Source organism: Puntigrus tetrazona, chromosome 4 (genome assembly GCF_018831695.1).
Source record: "Puntigrus tetrazona isolate hp1 chromosome 4, ASM1883169v1, whole genome shotgun sequence".
NCBI classification, from domain to species: Eukaryota; Metazoa; Chordata; class Actinopteri; order Cypriniformes; family Cyprinidae; genus Puntigrus; species Puntigrus tetrazona.
The window spans coordinates 19,363,153-19,377,653 of record NC_056702.1 but is presented as its reverse complement, the minus strand read 5'-3'; the positions used below and the strand labels follow the sequence as shown (position 1 = coordinate 19,377,653).

The 14,501-nt window shown below is 41.2% G+C and overlaps 1 long non-coding RNA gene and 1 pseudogene across 1 annotated transcript; one reads left to right on the top strand and one right to left on the bottom strand.

Moving 5' to 3' along the window:
- Nucleotides 1-1,017: 1,017 nt before the first annotated feature.
- Nucleotides 1,018-3,127, top strand: LOC122342244 (annotated as a pseudogene).
- Nucleotides 3,128-5,764: 2,637 nt separating this feature from the next.
- On the bottom strand, nt 5,765-7,883 carry LOC122343175. The gene is made up of 3 exons (XR_006250695.1): nt 7,621-7,883; nt 7,301-7,363; nt 5,765-5,835 (listed from the first exon to the last, which is right to left on the bottom strand). It is a non-coding gene; the product is annotated as an uncharacterized LOC122343175 (long non-coding RNA).
- Between the last annotated feature and the right edge of the window lie 6,618 nt (nt 7,884-14,501).

The following is a 14,501-nucleotide window of genomic DNA, read 5'->3' as shown; positions in this document are numbered from 1 at the left end:
TTATTCGAAATATTAACGTTATACACTATAAGACATTACCGTGTCCCAGGAAGTTCACGCGCCCGATACCCGTTTAGGCACGGACGTTACGTTCCGGTACGTGCAGCGTGTTTAAGTCACAATATACTTTTATACTAATATATTTAATATATGAATGGAGCCGGCTGTGAAATTCAAGCACGCGCCTGTTTAGAACGGTTCAAAACAAAACAAGAAGCGCGCGGGCCGGCGGTCTCGTGACATCGAGGTATGACGTCACAAACCACGCGTTCGAATTCGAACTTTTTGAATCGCATTTCTTGCGCGAAAGTGTAGAGTATCGACGGATGGTTGTTCTCACCGAATGCTTCAGTCGATAAACATTGTACTGACACGAACTCCTTTTGGTTTATAATATAATCAAACAGTGTTTTATGGAGTTTAGTGAAGTTGAGAGAGAAAGAGTGGAGATGATCGGTCTTACTTCAGACGTGATGTCTGACTCTGTCAGCATTAAAGAGACAGCTGACAAAAAGCCTGTCAAGGCAACAACAACAAGAGATTCAGGGAGCGTTGGCTCAGATAATGCAGGACCCGTGAGTTTTGTCCTTCAAACGATGTGGAGAACAGCCCAACAGGTGAGCTGGTTATTGTAGGTGCATTTATTAACATCACTTTCTTTCCCAGAACTCGAATCTGTAGTCAGAGATCTGTAGGTTACCCTCGATTTTTCTTTATTTTAGAAAAACCTGCAAAAGGAAAGAAGATGAAAGGAGCCCGTGCTGTCTTTCGGAGAGTATGGAAGGCTGTAAAGCGTCCTTTCCTTTGCTGTGATCCAAACCGAGTGGTGAATATTACACCACAGCCGGATCAAGATGATTCAGAGCTGACGCCTGTCCCGAGTCCTCCCAGAATCGCACCGACGGCCAACACAGATCCTGAGCCGGTGTGTCTGCCAGGCCAGGTCAGTGAAGATGTCTGTGAAGAGTCGTCAGGTGTGCCAGGTCCTCCAGGAGCGAGCAAATACCTGACGTAGAAATGGCCGATCCCGAGTCATCACCTGTGGCAGATCCCTCCTGTTCTGATCTGGGTGATGGTGAGTCTTAGTTACTTTAGGTTTCTGTTATTTCTACCATCTGTTGTCTATTACCACGCACTGCTGTAATTCACTGCATGTAACTTTTGTTGTATTATTTATCTCCATTTTAGAAAAGCCTAAAAAGCAGAGAAAGGGGAAAGCGGTCCGTGCGTTCATCAGGAGATTCCGTGAGGCAGTAAAGCACCTCCTCCTCTGTCGTGACTCGAAGATTGTCCAGGGTTCGACGCCACAGGTGGATCCAGACAGTGATGAGGACTTAGCAGATTGTCCCCTTTCTTTTGAGTTTGAGCCAAGCTGTCAGACCAGTTCTGACCAGGGCTATGAAGCTCTCCAGTCCCCCCCCCCACCTGTGCAAGAGGCCAGTGCAAATCCAGCCACTCCAGCCAAGCCAGCCACTCCAGCCAATCCAGCCACTCCAGCCAATCCAGCCAATCCAGCCACTCCAGCCAATCCAGCCAATCCAGCCACTCCAGCCACTCCAGCCACTCCAGCCACTCCAGCCATCCAGCCACTCCAGCCAGTCCACCCAATCCAGCCACTCCAGCCAATCCAGCCACTCCAGCCAATCCAGCCAATCCAGCGTTGCCGCATGAGCCGGATTCTTCGGATTTGGGAATCAATCTGCAATCCGTGAATCATTATTACCTATATTTCTCTGCTTTAAATCAGAATTCAGACTGTAAATCTGGTACTGTAACTTCTTCCTATCTGTTTTTCAGGTAGAGCACCTGTCTTTTTATTGGGAGATCTTCTAGGACACGGAAGTTATGGCAAGGTGTATGAGGCAACCTACCTATTTGGTGACAAAACGACGGTAAAGCAATTTTATTGACTTGTATCATCATTTTGCTTCAGATGTAGAGATGTGTGTCCACTGTCGAGATCCTTTGGTGTGTTTGGAGAAATTAACTTAATTTTTGCCATTCACAGGTTGCCGTGAAGTACATCCGCAAGCGTCAGACTGACCATTATCTTCATCTTGTAAGTTGACAAATCTAAGGATTGAGTGACTATTGCTGTAAATACCTGTAGCTAACATAAAGCAGAAATGAAATAGACAACAGAGATTTAAGTGCAAATCTAAGCAGAATGATGTTCATCGTCCAAGTAGTGAACCGTTTTTTTTTCTCTCTTGCTCTCTCTCTCTAGGCTGGTCATTCCAAACCCGTGCTTGCAGAAGTGGCAATGTTGCTCAGGTTGGGAAAACCTCCATTATGCCCCAACGTCATCAAATTGTACGAATGGACTGAGAAAAAGACGAGCTTCGTGCTCATCATGGAGTTCCCTAAACCTTGCTGTACCTTTGAATGAGTACATCGAGTGCTCGGAGCCCATCAATGAACGGGAAGCATGCTGGTTAATCGGTCAGTTAATCCAAGCTTTGAAACACTGCGTCGACCGAAGGGTCTTCCACGGCGACATCCACACGGGGAACATCCTAGTGACTCCCACTACTTTGGAGCTCAAGCTAATTGACTTTGGCTGCGCTCAACTGATCCACCGCGGGGCAATCTCAGCAGTCAATATCAAGGTGTGTTTTGTGTTACATTGATCACGGTGTTGCCTTTTGATAACGCAATAGTTCGATGCTAAAAACGTTTCTCTTGCAGGAGCACAGCTGTACACCCCACCCGAGGTCATGAAGGATTCCACGCCCACGCCGCCCGGCGTATGTCTGGGCTGTGGGCATGATTCTCTTCCGAATCCTGCATGGATATCTGCCCTTTAAAAGCAAAGACAAAATACTGCGTAACTACACTCCCGTGAAACAGACTTTATCCTCAGGTAAACTGAACAGAGACCTCTTTACTCTTGGTGTAGCAAGTAACATGTGTAAAGACCCGATTATTTAATTTGGTACATTTGAAAAGTATGACTAACCTGCGCTCTCCCTCTGAAAACTTTACAGAATGCCGTGGCCTGATTTACCAGTGTTTGACCCGCAATCCAGCTGACAGACCGATGCTACAGCATCTAGAAGAGCACAGGTGGTTTTACCAACTAGACAGCGGATCCTGTGCGTCAACCGGACAACGAAAGGAAGCGTAACACATTAAGTAGGTCTTAAGTTGTCTTTATCTTTAACTTTATCTGCAAAGTTCATTGTTAAACACAGGCACGCTGTATAAGGGGGTATGGAGATTCATGCGATCAAAAGTATGTGACCCTGGACTTAAGTCTTAAGTCGCTAGGGTATATTTATAGCACTAGCCAAAAATACGTCCTCAATAATTTTTGCCGCCATTTGACGTTAAGTAAAGATCACGCTCCGTGAAGATATTTAGTATATTTCCTATTGTAAATATATTAAAACATAGTTTTTGAGTAATACGCATTGCTAAGAACTTCAGTTGGAAAACTTTCTCAATATTGAGATTTTTTACATTCCAGATTTTCAAATGTTTTGTCCTATCCCAACATTCAACTTTATGACTGGCTTTGTGGTCCATGGTCACGCATAGGAATGAAAAGAGAATAATAAAATTCACAAAAGATGTTCCTCACAAGCTCAATGAAACCTCTCTTTCACAATCTCCATCTCCTATTATTGAGCCTATTATTTATGGTTTATATTTTAGAAAAGTCTTCAAAAGTGATGAAGGGGTTTGGAGAGTGGTGAAGGTTGCACTGGTTTCACTCCGTATCGCTCACACCACGATTCTAAGGCAAATCCACCCAGAATTGTGGTGATACAATGTCAGTAAGTAAGGATTCACATTTAATCGAAAAAGTCGTGGAAAGTGAGAGGACATGGAGGAACAGGTGTTTTCTCTTACCCTTCGAGACGTGACATAGTAAAACGGTATTGTTTCATTATTTATCAATCATTGTTGTACGTCAATTTCAAATAATTCATGCACTTGGACAATCAGATGTTCAGCTTTTGACTTCTTCAGTTTTCTGAGTCAGCGCGAAAAGATTAATCTGAATATTTCATTCATACTAAGTCTTTCAAAGTTTTAAAAACCTAAATGCACATTATTTGTAATTGGTTTTTGAACTTTTTATTATCTATGTCTACTTTTAGGATTTGGACAGAAGTCTTCACCTCAGTCCAGTGGAGGAAGGTCAAGACGATTCTAGGAGCCTGATGATGGAGGGGTCCCTGAGGCGGAAAATATTTATATGATATCAAATAAAAACATGTTAAATATGACATAATGTTGCCATAACCTTCATTTATTAACTTAATCCCATGCTAGAAATAAAGGTATAATAAAAGGTATATTATTTTTATGGAGACTGTAATAATGGCAGTTTTAAGCATAGAATGGAACTTCTTGAAAAATCTTTCAACACTTTAACAATGAAAATAAATAAACACCCTACAGTTTAGGATATTCAATAATGCAAATATGAGACACACTGTACTTGATATTTATTTATATACAATTCCTTTTAAATTGACAAGCAAATACATTTGTGATCTAAAAACAACTTAAACATCTTTAGTCCACACTTATTTTCTATGTTTTATCTTAAGACTAACATGTTACTTAATATTTAGTTGTATGCAAAACATTCAACATTTAAAAAATAAAATTATTAAATTTTTAAATAATAAAAATATCATTATAAAATAATATTAATATAAAATAACATAAAAACTAAATAAAATATAACAAAAATGATATAAAAATATAAATAATCAGTAATATTTAAAAAAAGTCAGAAGGATTGCTTCAGAATTTATATTTTAAAGAAAACCAGTTTGAAGGGAGCGCTTTTTTATATCCCACATATGAAATATAATTCAGCAAGAAACTGCAATACCAGGTTTTTAAACATAGATGGCGACAGAAGCAAAACCTTTGAACCGTAGCTTTAACAAGAAATCATGCTGAAGTATGTTGATGCGGAATACAATTATTTCAGTATTTTCCTATTTAGGTTAAGAGGAAACAAAGCATTTGTAAATATCTGCAGCATATATTGTGAATAAAAACTGGATCAATAAAACACTTAAATTTAATTTATTTTAAATATAAAATACATTTTTGCGTAAATAATCGCATATGTATCGGTTTATTTAATATTTAAAGCATTCTGTAAAATAAAAAGCGCTGTAAAATAACACCGAAAGCTGTATGCGTATATCTACAAATATGAAAATAAGTAGTATTATGAGAGTACGTTATTGTAATACTGTAGGCATCTCTATTTCCTCTGGGTGGCGAGAGATCTTCCTGCCTGCAAAAGAAATACAATAGTATTAATGACCTTTTTAACGTGTAAATAAAGAGATTCGTGACGTTCAGAACTCACCAGCTCTTTTAACACAGCTGATCTGAAGAAGAACGACAGTAGGAGCAACGAACACTGCGATCTCAACAATAATCACAATGACTGCAGGAAAGATGCGAGAAAAAATAGCTAGAGTATGGAGCAACGGACCATATCAAACCCTTGAAAAATTCAGTGATGGTTTCGGTGCAAGCAAAGCCATTTCGTACCTCTGAATAACGATATCGTACGCCTTACACGCGCTTATCAGCTGCATCTGTGGATCACATTAGATCAGTTCAAACGTGCTGAGATGTGAACAAGCCATGCATAGCTGAAGCCATCTCAGTGGATCCACTGGTATGTTGTACATTGAGATGCAAAAACCATAGTCATGAAGATTATTTTTAAAAAAAGAGACTTGAGATGCTGAGTAAGTGTCAGGGATCACGTACCTTGAGCTGCTGGTTTAGTTTGTCTTGGTTTCTTCTCGGAGCTGCTGACTGGAATCGGTTTTGTTGAATCGACTGCAGCTGCAGAAGATGAACGCTTATAATCAACACAATCTGGAGTACAATCTTGAGGAAAAAGTGAATGATTTATATTATATTCTGTAAAAAGCTTTATTGTGTAATCATTTTGAAACGACTAAAGCACATGTGTCAAACTCACGCCCGCTGGCCACATCCGCCCGCCTTGCAATCATATCTGGCCCGCAAGATCATTTTACATTATCGTTATTCATGGCCCATCGATATGAAGCGCTGTTAACGCAATACTGCACAGAACTACAGATCCCATAATGCAACGCTTCAGCTGCCTTGCCGCTTACTTCTCGCGTCAATTAAGTCTAGCTATTACAAGATATTACGAAGATAGCCGTTAGTCAAGATACCCCTCACGATGCCGAAGAGAAAAGTTGATTCTGAAAACAGAGCCTTTAATAACCGATGGGACGGGTAAACCCGTGTGTCTCATTTGTGGAGCTAATTCAATATAAGATGGCACTTTGAGACAAAACACAAGGATAACCTGAAAGACCTGGATTCAGAGCAAGTAATGTTGAACCAAGTCAGCACAAATGTGTTCCCCAAAACGAACTGAGCACACTACGCGCTGAGTTCGCACAGCGTTTTAGTGACTTTGAAGCACAAAAAGAGTTTTGAGTTGCTTCGCAACCATTTGCCGTCGATGTTGAAACTGCACCTGCGCAGATTCAGATGGAACTGATTGAGCTGCAGTGTAATGGGACACTGAAGGCAAAGTACGACACTGTTCATTCACTCCATCCCTACATCAATGCCTCAGCTCCGTCTTCATGCGGCTCGAAGCTTGTGCACGTTTGGGAGCACATATCTGTGTGAGAAGCTCTTCTCAGTGATGAAGGTGAACAAAACAGCACACAGAAGTCGTCTCACTGATGAGCACCTGCTGTCCATCCTGAGAATCTCCACAACACAGGACTTTACACCAAACTTGTTGCCAAAAAAAGATGCCAGGTATCCGGCTGCGGTCAGAGCATATAATCAGATCAGAGTCATAAGAGCAAAGAAAACGGAATGATTTGAATTGGTATTGCTGAAAAGCACACATTTTATGTACATTTCCAGGTTTTGTAGCATGTTCATATTTCTAACTTGTATAATTTCGACAGAGATATTTTAAGGAGAGCAAAATCTTTTGGGATATTTAAGTTTATTTTTTTATATATATACATTGACATAGGAGCAAAGGAATTTGAATGTTATATTTAACAAGATGTTTTATGAAGAGCAAAAATTAAATAGAAGTAATTTAAGGTTTACGTTTGTTTCAGCATAATAACATTTAGTTTTAGTGTGTTAAATAAATGTTTATCCTGTTCGCCCCACACCTAAAGTGTGTTTTGAATTTTGGCCCTTTGTACAACTGAGTTTGACATCCCTGGACTAAAGGGTGTACTATGGTCGTGACTCGTGTATAACCAGACACTGATGTTGTGAGTCAGTGATGGTGCACCTGGTCGTGTAGTTTGTCTTGGTTTATTCTTGACTGGGAGCGGTTTTGTTGAATCGACTGCAGCTGCAAGAAGATGAACGTTTATCATCGACACACTGTTAAACATTCATTTTATCATCCTTGATAAACTCACATGAAATATAGTTTGCGTTGAATTATCACGGGATGAGAGTTATTTCTGTACAACATTGGGTTGTTTATGCCTAATTTTTTAAGAGTAAAAAGCTGCAGCATGTATCTCTTTAGTTAGTCCTCAATTAACTACATTATTAATCCTCATGTTGTGTTTGTGAAATCCATTGGGTTTGGTTTTCTTTTACCTGAATACTTGACAGTATACGTGACCGAGGTCTTCGGTTGATTTCTCTGAGTAACCTCACATCTCCACTCTCTGTTGAGATCTTCATTCTGGAGTTTTGTAGTCAGAGAGATGTTACAGTGTTCTGAGGAGAATGAGATCTGATATCTGGAGTCTGTCTGTAGATTCACACCAAACTGATTCACCCAGATCAGCTGAACTTCATCACGGACCAAAGAATCACAAGAGATTAGATCACAATACAACTGACAGGAGAGAGTCACAGAGCTGCCTTGGACTGATCTGAGAGGAGGATGAAGTGACTGAAAGACAAAATAAAACAGAAATCATTGACACTGAACGTGAGATTAAAAGCGTAAAGAAAGGATTTAATCATACAACTTAAAGAAACACTCACCATGAAGAAAATGCAGATAAACGCGTGAATCATTTCCTTGTTGTTCATTCTTTCCTTGTTTTCCAGTCACAAATTGCCGGCAGATGTAAGATCCATGATCTTCTTTCGTGACTTTAGTGATGTTCAGAGAGCAGTCAGAGCCCAGACTCAGTCTCTCAGATCTCTATGTCTTTCTTCTTTTTCCTCCATAAATCAGTTCAACTGTCCCTGATTGTTTGCTATACATCCATGCAGTTGATGTACAGCCAAAAGAGCATTATTACAGGGCAGACTGACATTTTCACCAGAACTGCAGAACACATGAGTATCACGCGCCTCCACCGGTACCTAAATGATGATAATAATTATTAAAGCTTGAATAAACATTCGCAAAAGTTGTCTTGAGAAAGCAGTGGTTTAAAATGCTTGTAGTTTGAATGTGTTGATGTGAAGAAGTTTGAAAGTAGAATAAACAATAGACGGATAAATAGTCGCTATGTGATAGACCCGGGTGGTTGCTAGGGTGTTGCCATGTGTTTCTAGGGTACTCAGGGTGCTTGCTAGGGTATTCTGGGAGGTTGCTATGTGATAGATAGATAGCTGGATAGATTTCAGACATTTTCTTGATGAATAATCTGTAAATACAATCTTTTTGTCTCATGTTTTCAGTTCAGGTAGTTGCAGAAAGAAACGAAGAAATCAGGGTTAACAAAAATTGATTAAATGAAAAAAAAACACCCTGTGCTTGCAAAGATGAGTAATTTATGATGATTTTTATTTTCAAAAATCCTTATGAATGCAGATCGAGTGAGAACCATATATATATCTATAAATATATATAAAATTTACTGGGACCACATTATATTACAGAACAGATGCACTGATGTATTTGTAGCACACTTTGAAACTGTCTTTCATACAATAGTGCACTCAAGTGGTAAACTAATTACGTTTTTAAAAACAAAGTATGTTAAAAGTGCATTTTAGTTCATGTTCATGGTGCAGAGTTGAGTACACTTAGATGATCTTAAATTTATCTTAAGACGTACTAAACTGTTTTTTGTTTTTTTTTGCATGTCATACAATCTGCTTTCTGGTATACTTCATAGTTTAGGAGACTTTAGAGAGTTTCAAATGTACAATTCTAAACAAGCAATAAATAATAAAACGGTATTTACATCACTTGAATTTCATCAAAATTTCATTGTGCCGAGTTAAGCTTCAGAAATCAAACTTAATTGTTTAAATAGACCGTTGTTCAAATCGTGCATCTTTTATGGTAAAGATAATAAAGAGATTTCTTCACCTGTGAGAAGTGCAGAGAGAACGAGTCCCAGCAGACACATCTGACTCTTATCAGCCATTTTCTCTTACTGTCCAAATAATTGCATCTCTTCCTTTAAACGTCGCCAGCTCCTCCTCCAGACTTTAAGATCCTATTTAAGATCGCCCACACTATACCGATGAATTACTTTTCTGCTCATCAGTTAATCTGAGGCGGTTAACACTTATTGTAGTTTGAATTTAATTGTAGAATTGAGACTTTGAAGAGCTATTTGTTTGCTTCATTGCGAGGTTTTCAGTCAGCCAAATGCTGCCTTTAGATAGCGTACGTACATCTAGGAGACGCCTATGTGACATCAGCAAGACGTATTATTTAGGTAGTTTGCTCATCTGCAATACGCCTATTGAGCGCCTCCTTTTAGATGTCTAATAGACGTCGATTAGATGTCTTTGAGATGTTATGCTTTCGAATGCATGCACAACTGACGTCTGCTAGATGTTTGTAGCCAGCAGATGCTTTCCAGATCAAGAGATCTTTAACAGACATCTTGCAGACGTCGCGTGTGCTATCACAGTAGACACATCTACATCAACATCTACATTTCAAAGAATGAGCTTGAATCATTGCCTCAATTGTTGTGTAACTAAAACTTTTTCTCTTCCCGTTACTAATGGCTGTATTTTTGGTGTGTTGTTCTCGTTGTTGTTGAGGTGTGTTAGCGTGTGAATACAGCACGTGAGAACTATGTAGGTTTCACCGCACTGCGACCAGCTCTGAACACAGTTTAGACTGAAAATCTCACACATTCTGATGAAGTTCCTCTTTAAGTGATTTTTGCTGTATAGTTGCTGCAGACCATTTACAAATTACTGCCAGTTTCGAAAAATCGGCAGCCGTCAGCAGGAAGTGGCTGACACTAAAACCAGATGTCGACTGTCGCTAAAAAAACGGAAATGGAAGGATGGCAGCAAGACAGATAATTATATAAATGTAGAATAGTTTTCAATGCATATTTAAATTAGTTTTTAATTTGATTTTATATAATTCATATTTTTGTTTAAAAGGTTTATTTATGAGATGCACTTATGTTGTATATTTATTATAAAAGCTACACACACAAAAGACCTGCCTAGAAGACAAAAGAGAGAGCGCCTCAATGAACTTTATTTAAAGTCATTTACTGGGTTACGTATTTCGTACATTTGACTTTACGACGATACGCATAAATTGACATTTGACAAAAATGACTGCAATTTCCAAACATCATGGCCCAGCCTCCCTTAAAACAGGTAGTTCATCCTATGGATTAGATTAAACCAGGACTAGGTCTTTGACATTAACAGTTACAGTTTCTAGAATAGTGTCTTGGCGAAAAACATCACCTGTGAGCGTTTTAAGACCAAACAATGGAAGTAATGCATTTTAAGTTACATCAGTGCAAGTTTTTCTAGAAAGACAAGAGATAAAGATTAAACATGTGAAATGCATGTGTGGTTTGTACAATGTTCACCTGTGGCATTATCCTCAAAATATATGGCATGCTTCGCCTGAAAGTGTTCGGGATCTGAAAATGCCTGAGAATCGAGCGCTTAATCTCGTCGTTATACATTACTGACACTCTATTCTCCAATTTGATACCGAAATGATACCATTTCAGAAGTTGAATAGCATTTACGCGTGGATATGGTTTTGCATGTTCTGAACAAATTCACTTTTTGGAAATGTAATGCTTCATTTTCTTGTAATAACCGATATCCAGGTACACACAAGGTGAAGACAGAAATAAGGGAAAGAAGGGAGAATGTATAGAAAGAAGTAGTTCGTAACGAAACTGTTTGGTCAATTGTTACAGTAGGTTAACGGATATCGGACAGTCTTCTGAAAAGTTCAACACACAAAACGATTATGGATAGTGTTGCGTGTGTAACTTCTATAATTGAACCATTGAACTAAAGTAGGCAAAGTTACACTATCGATAACAACTAAAATCAAACTTACGACGCCACAATTACTTTGATCACTAATTTCCAAACTTATCTCTAGAAAAATCGCCGCCATTTTTGAAGTAATTGTTAGGTGATTGGTTGCGTCCACGTTAGTAGATACTGATTGGCTGCTACCGAGTGGAAGGCGGAAGCCGACATGATTCCATTTGCAGATGTTTATTAGAAACACACACACAGATGAGAATGGTCAAAGACAAGCAAGGGTTGGCAACAGTAATTTCAGTCCGAAGGCAAACATACACAAAGGGATATCCGTGGGGCAAAGTCGGAAAGGAAGGCAAAGGTCAATAACAAAGTTCAATAGAGATCGGTTATCGTAACAAATAAGGAAGATCCGTGAAGCCGTGAGTCGATAAAAGCAAGCAATGGTCATACACAATGATAGTCAGTAGCACAATGGGTAAACGCTCGGTAAGGCAGACAGGCTGGCAATACTTCGTGCAGTGGCTAAATAGCACCAAACAGGAAGTGGTGATAGAGGGAGCGGCTCGAGTCAGTAATCAGGAGAGGGCTCCTCTGCTGGCTGGATGTTACAGAACCCCACACTAGGAGCGACTCCTGAGCTTTTCGTGACGTCCTTGTGGGGCGCCTCGTGGGCGTGGTTGGTCCTGGGCAGAATCTTGTGATTGATTTCGTAAGGGCGTCCACGTGGTCGTGGTTGGTCCTGGGCAGTATCTCGTGATTGGTTTCGTGGTTGTTCTCGTGGCCATGGTTGATCCTGGGATGGATCTCGTTGTGGGTTACGTGGTCTTCCCTAGGGCGAGGTGCTGGACGATCGGGTCTGGCTCTGTGGAACTCCTCTATAAGGGATGGGTCCAAAATGTCCTGAGCGGCTACCCAGGATCTCTCCTCTGGTCCATAACCCTCCCAGTCCACCAGTACTGGAGCCGACCCCAGTCTCCGCGAGTCCAGTAGGTCCACTCACTTGATATGCGGGGTTCCCGCCAATCTCAAGTGGCGGCGGTGGTTCTGGGGCTTCAGGCCAGGGTCAGCTCCGGTGGACCGGTTTGAGGAGGGATACGTGAAAGGATGGAGATATATTATAATTAGTAGGTAGTTCAAGTTGGTATGTGACATCATTCACTTGTTTTATTATCTTGAATGGTCCAACATACCTTGGGCTTAGCTTCTTACTGGGCAGCCGCATCTTGATGTCCTCGTCGAGAGCCAGACCCTTTGTCCAGGTTGATATGGGGATGTGGGGCGTCTTTGGCGGTTACCTTGAATCTCCTGATACCTGATCGCTCTTTGAAGTCGTACATGAGCACTATCCCACACCCTCTCACTCCTCTGAATCCAATCATCAACGGCTGGGACATTGATGGTTCTCCTGACCACGGGAACATGGGCGGCTGATACCCGAGGACACACTGGAATGGGGTCATACCTGTAGCTAGCTTGACTAGTGAATTCTGAGCATACTCAGCCCATGGTAAAAACTCTGACCACCTGTGTTGTTCTCTCTGTGTAATAGGTTCAAGGTACCTCCCGATCTCCTGATTAAGTCTCTCGACCTGTCCATTAGCCTGTGGGTGGTAACCTGAGGTAAGGCTCACATTAATGTCGAGGTGTTTACAGAAAGCCCTCCATACTTGGCTTTAGTAAACCGGCAGGTAATTCTCTGGGGGTCTTGCATTGTGCACATACCTGGCAGGCCTTGACATAGTTCGTCACATCCCGGGATATTGACGGCCACCAAAAAGCGTTCTGCGCAACTGTAAATGTCCTGTTGATGCCTGGATGACCTGAACTCAGTGAAGTATGCACCCATTGTAGGATGCGTTGGCATATCGTAGATGGTACATAATGGTGGGACATTGAGGGGGTGCTGGTTCGTGCTGCAATTCTCTGCTGCTCCTCCATGATATCCCAGGACACTGGTGCCAGGATTACCGTGGTGGCAGAATATTATCCGGGACTCCCTCTCCTTCAGTGGTGCGTCATATCTTCGGGACAGTGCGTCAGCCTTACTGTTCTTGGAACCTGGACGATGGGTGACAGTGAATTAAAATGCATAAAGAACAGTGCCCATCTTGCCTGTCTGGGGTTCAGCCTTTTAGCTCCCTTTGATGTATTCAAGGTTTTTGTGATCCGTGATGACTTGAACGGGTGCACTGCTCCTTCTAGCCAGTGTCTCCACTCCTCAATGGCCGCTTTCATGGATAACAGCTCCTTGTTTCCCACATCATAATTTCTCTCTGCTGCTGTTAGTTTTCTGGAAAAGAGCACAAGGGTAAAGTTTCCTGGTTGACTGTGACGCTGTGAGAGAACAGCTCCAACTCCGCAGTCCGATGCATCCACTTCTATGATAAACGGTAGTTCAGGATCAGGATGTTTGAGAATTGGGGCTGTGGTGAAGCGTTCCTTGAGGTTGGAAAATGCCTTAATTGCTCCTCATTCCATCTCAGCTTGGACGGCTTTCCTTTTAAGAGAGAGGTTAGTGGTGCAGCAACAGTACTATAGTTTCTCGGATAAAGCGTCAGTAAAATTTGCAAACCCTAGAAACTGCTGTAGCTCCTTGACAGTAGTGGGTTGATGCCAGTCCGTAACTGCCTTAACCTTGTCCTTGTCCATCCTCACTCCCTGGTGACTGATTTGGTAACCTAGAAACGAAGTTTGAGACACATGAAACTCACATTTCTCCTCCTTGACAAACAACTGGTGTTTTAGTAACCTGGAAAGAACCTCTTTGACATGTCCAATGTGATCGGCTTCATTCTTTGAGTAGATGAGGATGTCATCAATATAAGCCACCACGTATGTGTTCAGGATGTCCTTGAAAGATCTCGTTGATAAAAGACTGGAATACAGCTGGAGCATTAGCTGCTTAGCCCATACGGCATAACGAGATACTCCATAGTGCCCTCTCTAGTCGCATGAAAGCAGTCTTCCACTCGTCTCCTCCTTGATCCTTATCAGGTTATAGGCACTACGGAGGTCTAACTTAGCATACACCTTTGCCTCACGTAGTTGTTCTCCTAGAGCTGATGGAACTAAAGGTAGGGATATCGGAACTTGACTGTGACGTTATTTAGGCCTCGATAATCGATGCATGGGCGCAGGCCTCCATCCTTCTTACCCACAAAGAAGAATCCAGCTGCTGCAGGTGAAGTGGAAGGTCTAATGAACCCAAAGCTAAGAGCCTCATTAATATATTCCTCCATAGCCTGGCTTTCAGTGAGTGACAACGGGTATACCCTTTGCTTTTGGGTGGC